At 47.5% G+C, this 8,745-nt stretch overlaps 1 long non-coding RNA gene across 1 annotated transcript in view; it reads right to left on the bottom strand.

Annotated features, from left to right (window-relative positions):
- Positions 1 to 4,474, bottom strand: part of LOC122543825 — a 4,691-nt gene extending 217 nt beyond the window's left edge. Inside the window, exons 1-2 of the long non-coding RNA XR_006310140.1 lie at positions 4,464 to 4,474; positions 1,577 to 1,582 (exon numbers count right to left, since the gene is read on the bottom strand). This is a non-coding gene — a long non-coding RNA (uncharacterized LOC122543825). The remainder of the gene's footprint in view (positions 1 to 1,576; positions 1,583 to 4,463) is intronic.
- Between the last annotated feature and the right edge of the window lie 4,271 nt (positions 4,475 to 8,745).

An 8,745-nucleotide genomic window follows, 5' to 3' on the forward strand; every position in this document is an offset into this window, starting at 1 on the left:
TCCCTCCCGACTATCCTCAACTGAACTCTTCCCCCTCTATCCCCAACTCTTCCACCCCCATTAGCCTCATCTCTTCCTGCCCCATCATTAACCCCTACCCCTCCCCTTCTGTGCCCTGAAGTGACAGTGGACAGTTTTCGATGCTGCAAGAGTTCTGACATTTGGAGGAAAAAAACCCCACAAAATTGCAACAAACAAAATCTTTTATATATAAATATATATATCTCCACACCAGCCATCCTGTAAAATGACTTTAAATTAAATTCATCCCCAGGAGCAGTTGAGTAAAAGCTGTACATTTGAGGAATGGTCTTTGTTTCTAATTAATTTCTTTGTTTTTTTTCTCTCTCTCTGGGTCAAATGGGTATGTTTTAACAGCATTCAATTTGTTACATATATTAAAACAATCTTGGACCAGTTTGCTGCACTCACCTCACTGCTGTGTGATAATCCTGTTGACTATGTTTGTGATGGTAATTTGTTAATGTAAACGTGTCACATTGTGAAGACTGCCATTTTAGCCAGGGGGCACCCGCTGGGCAGGAGGAGGAGTGGGGGGCAGATGTGGTTACAGGGACAGTTTTTAAAGTGAGGGTCTATGGTAATTGTGTATGTCCTATCAACAGACTACTCTGGTCTCATTTTCCAGCACTTGGCCTTTAGCCTTTTGATGACTTTCTGATAAAGCTGTTCAGAGATGTTATTACAGTACTCTGGGACTCATACCCAGGTCTGCTGTCTCACTGGTAAGAGCCCCCTCACATAACCTTATATGCTACGCTGATCGAAACGATCATCTGAATCTCAGATGTCTTGGTGTTTCCCAACTCTTCGTTTTAGGCAGAATTCCAGATACCCACCACGTTTTGGGTGAAAACAAATCCTGCCTTAAATCCCCTCTAAACCTCCCGCTCTTCACCTTAAATCTATGCTTCCCCCACCCTCCCTCTACTAAGGAAAAATGTTTCTCACTGTCTGTGCCTCTCTGTTGTACACCTCAGCCTTCTCTACTTGAAGGAAAACAACACATCTATCCAGTCTCTTCACTGCTGAAACACTCCAGCCCTGGCAACTCCCTGCTGAATCTCTGTACGCCCTCTTAACTGCAACCACATGCTTCCTGTCAGAACTAGGAGCAGGGGCCAGATGGCCTCCACCTGTTCCATCAGTAAGATCACGACTGACCTCTTCATGGACTCAGCTCCACCTACCCGCTCACACACCACAACCCTTAATTCCTTTGGCGAGGCAACCGGTACGGTGCACAGTAATCCAGCTGTGGCCGAACTAATGCTGTACACCACTTCAGCATAATCTCTCTACCCAATGCTTTTATTAGTGAAGACGTTGAATACAAGTATCCCATATGCCTTTGGAAAATTTTCCCTTGGAAATTGTTTGTTCGTGCTCCCGAACTCTTAAGCTACAGGCCGATGCTACGTTCTGGAGTCACTATGTGCTGACCCAATTGCTTCTCCACCCAGTTTCATTTATCCAGTAGCCTCTAGATAAGACAAAGGAACAGAAGTATGACTGATTCAGTCCCATTTAAAGAGCTATTGGCTGATCCGATAACCTTCAACTCCTTCCCCATAACTCAATTCTCTTACCAGTTAAAAATCCGTCTGTCTTAAGACTAAATTACCCAGCCTCAACAGTTAAAATTTCCACAGATAAACTAGCCTCAGGGAAGAAATCCCTCATCTCAGTCTTTAAATGTGCGGATCCCCCCCCCCCCCTACTCTGATGTAGAGGTGCCAGTGTTGGCCTGCTTCCACAGTGAAGATAGGAGGGAAGGGGCTAGGACCAGAAGGTGTAATCTCAGACCTCACCTGATGAAGGAGCAGTGCTCTGAAAGCTTATGATTTAAATAAACCTGGTGTCATATTGTGCATCAAGTCCACACTGACCCCTCAAAAAGCATCCAGACTTACTCCCCTACCCTATCCCTGTAACCCTGCATTTCCCATAGCTAACCCACCTAGCCTGCACATCCATGTACACTATAGAATGGCCAGTCCACCTAACCTGCATATCTTTGGACTGTAGGAGGAACTGGAGCAGCTGGAAGAAACCCACACAGATAGCTGCCAGAGGCTGGAATCAAACCCAGGTCCCTGGCACTGAGGCAGCAGTGAGCTATCCACTGAGCCATCATGTCACACAAAGTAGGGGATACCCAGATTTGAACTGGGGACCTTTTGATTTGCAATCAAACGTCCTGCCCCTGAGCTGAACCCCCAAAGATGGAGTGTTTCCATAAGGTTATCTTATTCTTCAATATTCCAATGAGTACAGACACAAAGCTATTCAAAGACAGTCTTTCTATACCCTGAATTAACACGATTAATCTTCTCTGGACTGCTTCCCATGTCAGTATATCTTTCCTTAGATAAGGGGCCCAAAACTGTTCAGAGTTTTCCAGCTGTAGTCTGACAAGTGCCTTGTATCATTTTAGCAACCCCCCCTCCCCACCCCTACTTTTACACTCCCGTTGAAATAACAGCCAATATTGCATTTACCTTCCCTATCACCTGCTGAAATTTGCTTTTTTTGTGTGATTCACAGACAAGGACACCCAAACCCCTCTCCTGTGGCTTCCTGCAGTCTTTCCCCATTTAAATAATATTCTTGGATAATCCAGTGATGTTCTACTGTTTTAAAATAGTCAGGTGCCAAAATAAAACCAGCATCAATGTGCCCTGGGGGGCCCCGACAGCAGGAGAAAATAAAAATGGTTTTAAAACAATTTAATGTGTATCAAAAGTCCTAATGACAAAGGAATGTGTCAAAATATCATTTCAGGGAGGTGCCCCCACTCCAGTGCCCACAGGCTGTGGATCTCTCCCCCCCACCCCGATGTGGAGGGGGGGGGGGGGGAATGTGACCATGAAAGAGCATCCACCAACATTCTGTTATTTTAAGCAAACACTATTTGGACAATTACGCTGTCAGGGGTTCGAGAATAAGAATCCTACAGCAACGTTCCGACAAATTCATTCTAAGCTAGTCTTCCTTCCTCAGGTTTGGGGCTGGCATTAAACAGTATCAGAGAAACCTCACCAAACAATGAGGCCATTCTGCCCATTGAGCCTGTGTCAGGTCTTTGAAGGAGCCAGCCAGTTACTTCTGGACCCCACCAACCCAAAATGTTAGTTTGTCTGTAGTTGCTGCCTGATCTGGGCTTTTTTCCAGCACTGCTAACCACACAGTGCCCCCAACCTTAAGCAAATGTGTCCTTTTCAAGTATTTCACCCCTGCCCGCACCCCCCCCCCCCAAAATCCTTTGAAAGTTCCTCGTGAGCCTGCTTCCCTCCCATCCCTGAACCTTCTTTGCTCTGAGGAGAACGATCCCAGCTCCTTCTGTTCGAAACTGGAACGATTTCCTCAAACTATGCAAAGTCTAGGAAAGAATTTTCACCCAGAGACTGAGCTGATCAAACACAAACAGGGGCAGGCAAGGCCGAAGGGTGTGGAATCCTTTGATTCCATAACCTCTTCCCAACTACATTAACAAACCTGCATAAAGTAGGGGAGAACTGGCTTGGTAAACAAGGGAGGCAATTGACCATTCAGTTAAGATTGCACACACTTGCATGTTATTCTTTGGGGGTGGGGGAGGATTCAACAAAGGCGAGTGCAGCTCCTCAAGTTGGATTGGGGGGTAGAGAAGGGAATGGACAATGGGGCCTCACCACAAACACACACCACTTCCCCGGCTCATCCTTTAGCAGCTCTTCCACCCCCAAGTGTCATAGAGTCATACAGCACAGAAACAGCGCCCTTCGGTCCAACCAGTCCACGTGTGTCTCACCTTCAACGTTGAGGCCAATGCTTATCTTTCTGAAATTTGCCAATTGGCCATTTGAGCCAGAATAAATTTGAGCCATAACTCCTCATTGCGAAAAGACCAGGGGAGATCGACATACTCTCTATTGGCACTGTGTACAGTTTTGGTTTCCTTAAGGACTTGACTAAGAAGCAGTTCAGAGGTCTCCTCTGTCATTCTGGGAGGAGGAGAGGTCTGTCCCAAGGGAACAGGCTGGATTCCTTTTCCTCACTCTCCCTCCACCCTTATCTCTGGCTTACCAAAGCCTCAAACCAACTCAATCCAGAACGCTCTGGCTGTTCACAACACCTACCCTGCGGTGAAGCCAGTGCCCGCAGTGGGTTTTTGTCAGTCATCTCAAACCAAGCTCTATCGGGATGATCGTCCTCCAACTCACCAAGAGATACAAAGAGGGAAAAGTGTAAAATAGCAATTCAGAAGGGCATTGCTCCCAATGGTAGTGTCCCTACCTCTGAACCAAGAATCCAGAGTTCAAGCCACACCTGGTCCGGAAGTATGTGATAACATCACTTAGCGGGCTGATTAGGAAATAGATTAGATTCCCTACAGTATGGAAACAGGCCCTTCAGCCCAACAAGTCCACATGGACCCTCAAAGAGTAACCCACCCAAACCCATTCCCCCACCCTATATTTACTTGGCAATTTAGTATGGCCAATGCACCTGGCCTGCAATCTTTTGGATAGCTACAAAAACAATTCAGAACTTTAAGCCCAGATAAAAATGATAATAAGTCTTCAGGGAAAAAAAATAGGTCTTGGAAGCTGAGCAGGTGTGGCACCATCTGTAGAGAGAAAGAGTGAACATTTCAAGTCCAGTGATCCTTCTTCAGATCCTGATAGGACAGATGCTGAAAGAACGTTCTCTTTCATGGGAGAAACTAACGCCAGGGCACAATTTAAGACTAAGACGGAGATGAGCAAGTTCTTCTCAGGTGGTCAAAGAGGAGGCTGTGAAATGGGACCGGCTCATAGAATATATTGTGCTAAATGGCCCTTTGAGCAACAAAACATTTGAAATGCAACTCCTCATTGCGAAAAGACTGGGGGAGGGGGGGGGGGGCACACACACACACTATTTGTACTGTGTATAGTTTTGGTCTCCTTAAAGACTTCACTAAGAAGCAGTTCAGAGGTTTCTTCAGGTGGAGGGGTCTGTCTGGAGAGGACAGACTGACTGGATTTCTGATCAATGAGGGAATTGAGGGGTTTTTTTTGGGAGATAGAAGTTATCCATGAGGTATAGCAGAGTCTAATGATCCGCTGCGGCTCTGCTAATTCCTACATCCTTCCTCTTCCAGAGGAGATCAAGTAGATCCGTCACCGCAATGTCATCTTTCCACCCAATCAAAATCCAAACATCTGACTCCCAGGATCTGAAATGGCCAAGGGGCTGCTGGTGATCCCCAATATCACTGGCTGGTCTGAGTCACGTATCTGATCAATAAAGAGCTACGGAGCAGTTTAAAATGGAAGCAAATATTTTATTTTATTCCATCCAAGTGCATAGATAAAAGTTACAGGAGTGTCATAAACAGACATTAGTACAATACAAACCATCCTCATGAGTCTCACTCACCTATGGAACTATCTTAATGCCAAAGCATTATCATTTTGTTCAAAAATAACACTACAGCGTAAGGATAATCTCAGAGAACATGCCGCCTTAAGAGGCACATGATCATATATCCACTTCGGATTTCACGTCTCATTTTGGCAATTACAAACCCAAAGGAGCTTTTCAGCAACCTCAAAATTCCCCCTCTACCCCTTTTCAAGGTGTTGCTTGAAACCCTGCTGTTTGACAGAGCTCTCCGTCGCCTGTCCATACGTGATACCCCACCTCAGCTTTGTCATGTACTTGGCCATTTGGGGGTGTTTCATCACAGCTAAGACGCTACGTAAGTGCAAGTAGTTGACAACATCTGATCAAAGCAGCCCGATACACGTTGGTTTGGTTCCTACTAAGTCCAGTGACCAAGGTGGATGGTGGGGTGGGGTATGGATTCTAAAGACAAGCATGGGGACAGAGGGAGACATGGAGGCGGTTTTTTTGTTTCAGGCTGCCATAACTCAACCTCCCTAAACAGTGAGGCTGAAACAGTGGAATCCAGGTGCATTTTTGGTTGAAGTTAGTAATCGAGGATTGAAATGATAATACTGTTGTTATTTATTGCTTGTGACACAGTGTTGCCAGACAGCAGCAAAGTCTTTTAGTAATGCTTTCAAAGCAAGTATTGATTTTAATGCCGTTCCGAAAGCTCATGTGTGTTTAACACCTGGGGTGGTGGTGGGGGAGGGGGTAGTTATGTTCACCCAGCCCACATGTACATGGATACACATCAACATTCGCTTCATAGAGAAGCTGCCAGGCTGGAACTATGTACAGTTGTCAAGGTGGGTGGGGGGGGTGGTGAGAAGAGAGCTTTCTTTGGGGTGGTGTTGGGGAGAGGAGGCCATAAGAAATGGCCGACTTTGGCCTTTGGGCTCAACATGAGAGCAGCCTTTAGGTGTAAAAGAAAAACCCATTTACTGTGCCCCCTCACCCCTCCTCAATGGTTTTTATTCTGGTGCTGTTGTGAATCATTGGCAACTCGGGATGGTTACCTGGAGGAAGGTACATGGGCTGTGGTGCTGGCAGAGGGGTCTGTTGTGGACAAGCAGCCCAACTATGCCAGTGTGGTGCACGTATCCCACAGCAACAGATGCCCTCACACCCAGAATCTAGAGCACAAACGAACTTTGTTCCTCTCGCACCTCTCCGGAAAGATGGAGAATTACTTTGAGTTTTCCCAGACAGGAAGAGACGAGGTTTGGTTGCCCTATTCTCCACCTGCTCAGAGCGAGGCCAGCGGCGAGTCTCCAGGCAACAGTACACACCTCCCTCCCATCCATCGCCCGACATCAGGGCAGGGACACCCTGAGGACCACTCAGTCGCCTTCCCCTGACATCGATGGTGACACCGAGGCCCACAGCAGCTCCCACACTCATTGTAATGAGCTGGCGATGGTCTAAATGGTATTAATCACTGGACTGTTATTCCAGAGATGAACAGCGTGGTGCTGGAAAAGCACAGCCGGTCAGGCAGCATCCGAGGACCTGGAGAATCGACATTTCTGGCATTAGCCCTTCACCAGCTTGAAATGTCGATTCTCCTGCTCCTTGGATGCTGCCTGACCGGCTGTGCTTTTCCAGCATCACACTTTTCGGACTCTGATCTCCAGCGCTCACTTTCTCCCTGTCAGTCCAGAGACCCAGGTAACGTCCCAGGGACCCAGGTTCAAATCCTGTCACTGCAGGTGGTGGAATTTTAATATTACATGTGACTCCAGACCCCCAGTGACGTGGGTGACTCAAATGCCTTCTGGGCAATAAATGCCAGCCTAGCCAACTATGTCCATGTCATACAAAATGACTTTTTTTTAAAAAATGCTGGAGCAGCAGGAGCACTGACAGGTTAATTCTCTCCGCACCAGGGGCGGAGAGTAAATAAAGGTGATTCCACCTGAACTGGGCAGAGGTATCAAAGAAATACAATGCGTCAAAGGAGCCCCCAAGAGCACTTACCTCAGATATCCTCTCACACACACACACACACACACACACACACACTGTGAATACAAAATTTTTGCAGATAATACTTGCCTCGATGATTGCATTAAAAAAATGCAAGAATGAAAACACAGGTAAGGGATTCACTCTACACTGGACAAGAACTGGGACTGCAAAGCAGATAACTGGCAGATTGTGGAACTTTCGGAGGAATTTGGCGGATGGTTCAGAGGTAGTACTGTAGCGTATTCAGGAAGAGCCCCGAAATGGGGAAATCCATGTTTTGGTCAGTGTTGGTTGGCAAGCCGGTGGTCCTCGGGGAGTATGAGTATCGAACAGTGAGGAATAGGCCAGTTGGATGTCCTGTCTCTTTCTCTCTCCCTCTCTGGGTCACATTCATCCTCAGAAGAGCTGGATCATGGATTCCCGGGCCTGGCCTATTCCAATCCATTTAAACTGTCAGGGTAAAAGAGGGGACGGAGGTTAAAACGGGGTTGGGGTAAACACACACAATTCTTCTGACACCAGAGCGAAAATGAGTGGAGAGCGAACCCATGCCCAACAACTCAAACTAATCACCTCAAACACAAGAGAAATCCACATTCTCAAACTGCTTCCCCTCACCACACCCCACAAATCTCTGTAACCAGAAAGAATGCCAGTTAGTGTCTCTCCTTGGTCTCAGAACAGATTGGTGTAACTCAGGCCCCCGGTGAGTCAGAGTGTTGGGGGGGAAAAAAAAAAATCAATCACTCCCTCAGCCCGCACACTCCACCCCGAAACTCACTCGGCACCCCGACATGCTCCTCGATGAAGTGCACGTAACCCCTGGCGTTCTCAGGCAGCTCAGTGAAACTCCCCGCCTCCTTCGGGCTGCTCTTCCACCCGGCCAGGGTCACATACTCAACCTGCACTTAGTGCAGCACCTCCTGGTTGGCTGCGGAGAGAAAAACAAGGTGGGAGGTCAGGGAGAGAGCAGCTCAGAGCTTCAGCCAGAAAGAGGACAGTCTCACAGACATCGGTTTCCTCCCACAGTCCAAAGATGTGCAGGTCAGGGTGAATTGGCCATGCTAAATTGCCCGTAGTGTTAGGTAAGGGGTAAATGTAGGGGTATGGGTGGGTTGCGCTTCGGCAGGTCAGTGTGGACTTGTTGGGCCGAAGGGCCTGTTTCCACACTGTAATGTAATCTAATCGCACATAAATACGGTACACACACATGCCATATACCTCCCCTTCACTGACTGACACATACACCCCGCCCCCCCCGCCTCAGACACTGCCTCTCTCCAACACACACACCCCTGTCACAGAGACACACCGGCCCTCCCCTCACAGAGGCCTCCC

The sequence above is a fragment of the Chiloscyllium plagiosum genome, chromosome 45 (genome assembly GCF_004010195.1).
Source record: "Chiloscyllium plagiosum isolate BGI_BamShark_2017 chromosome 45, ASM401019v2, whole genome shotgun sequence".
Taxonomy (NCBI): domain Eukaryota; kingdom Metazoa; phylum Chordata; class Chondrichthyes; order Orectolobiformes; family Hemiscylliidae; genus Chiloscyllium; species Chiloscyllium plagiosum.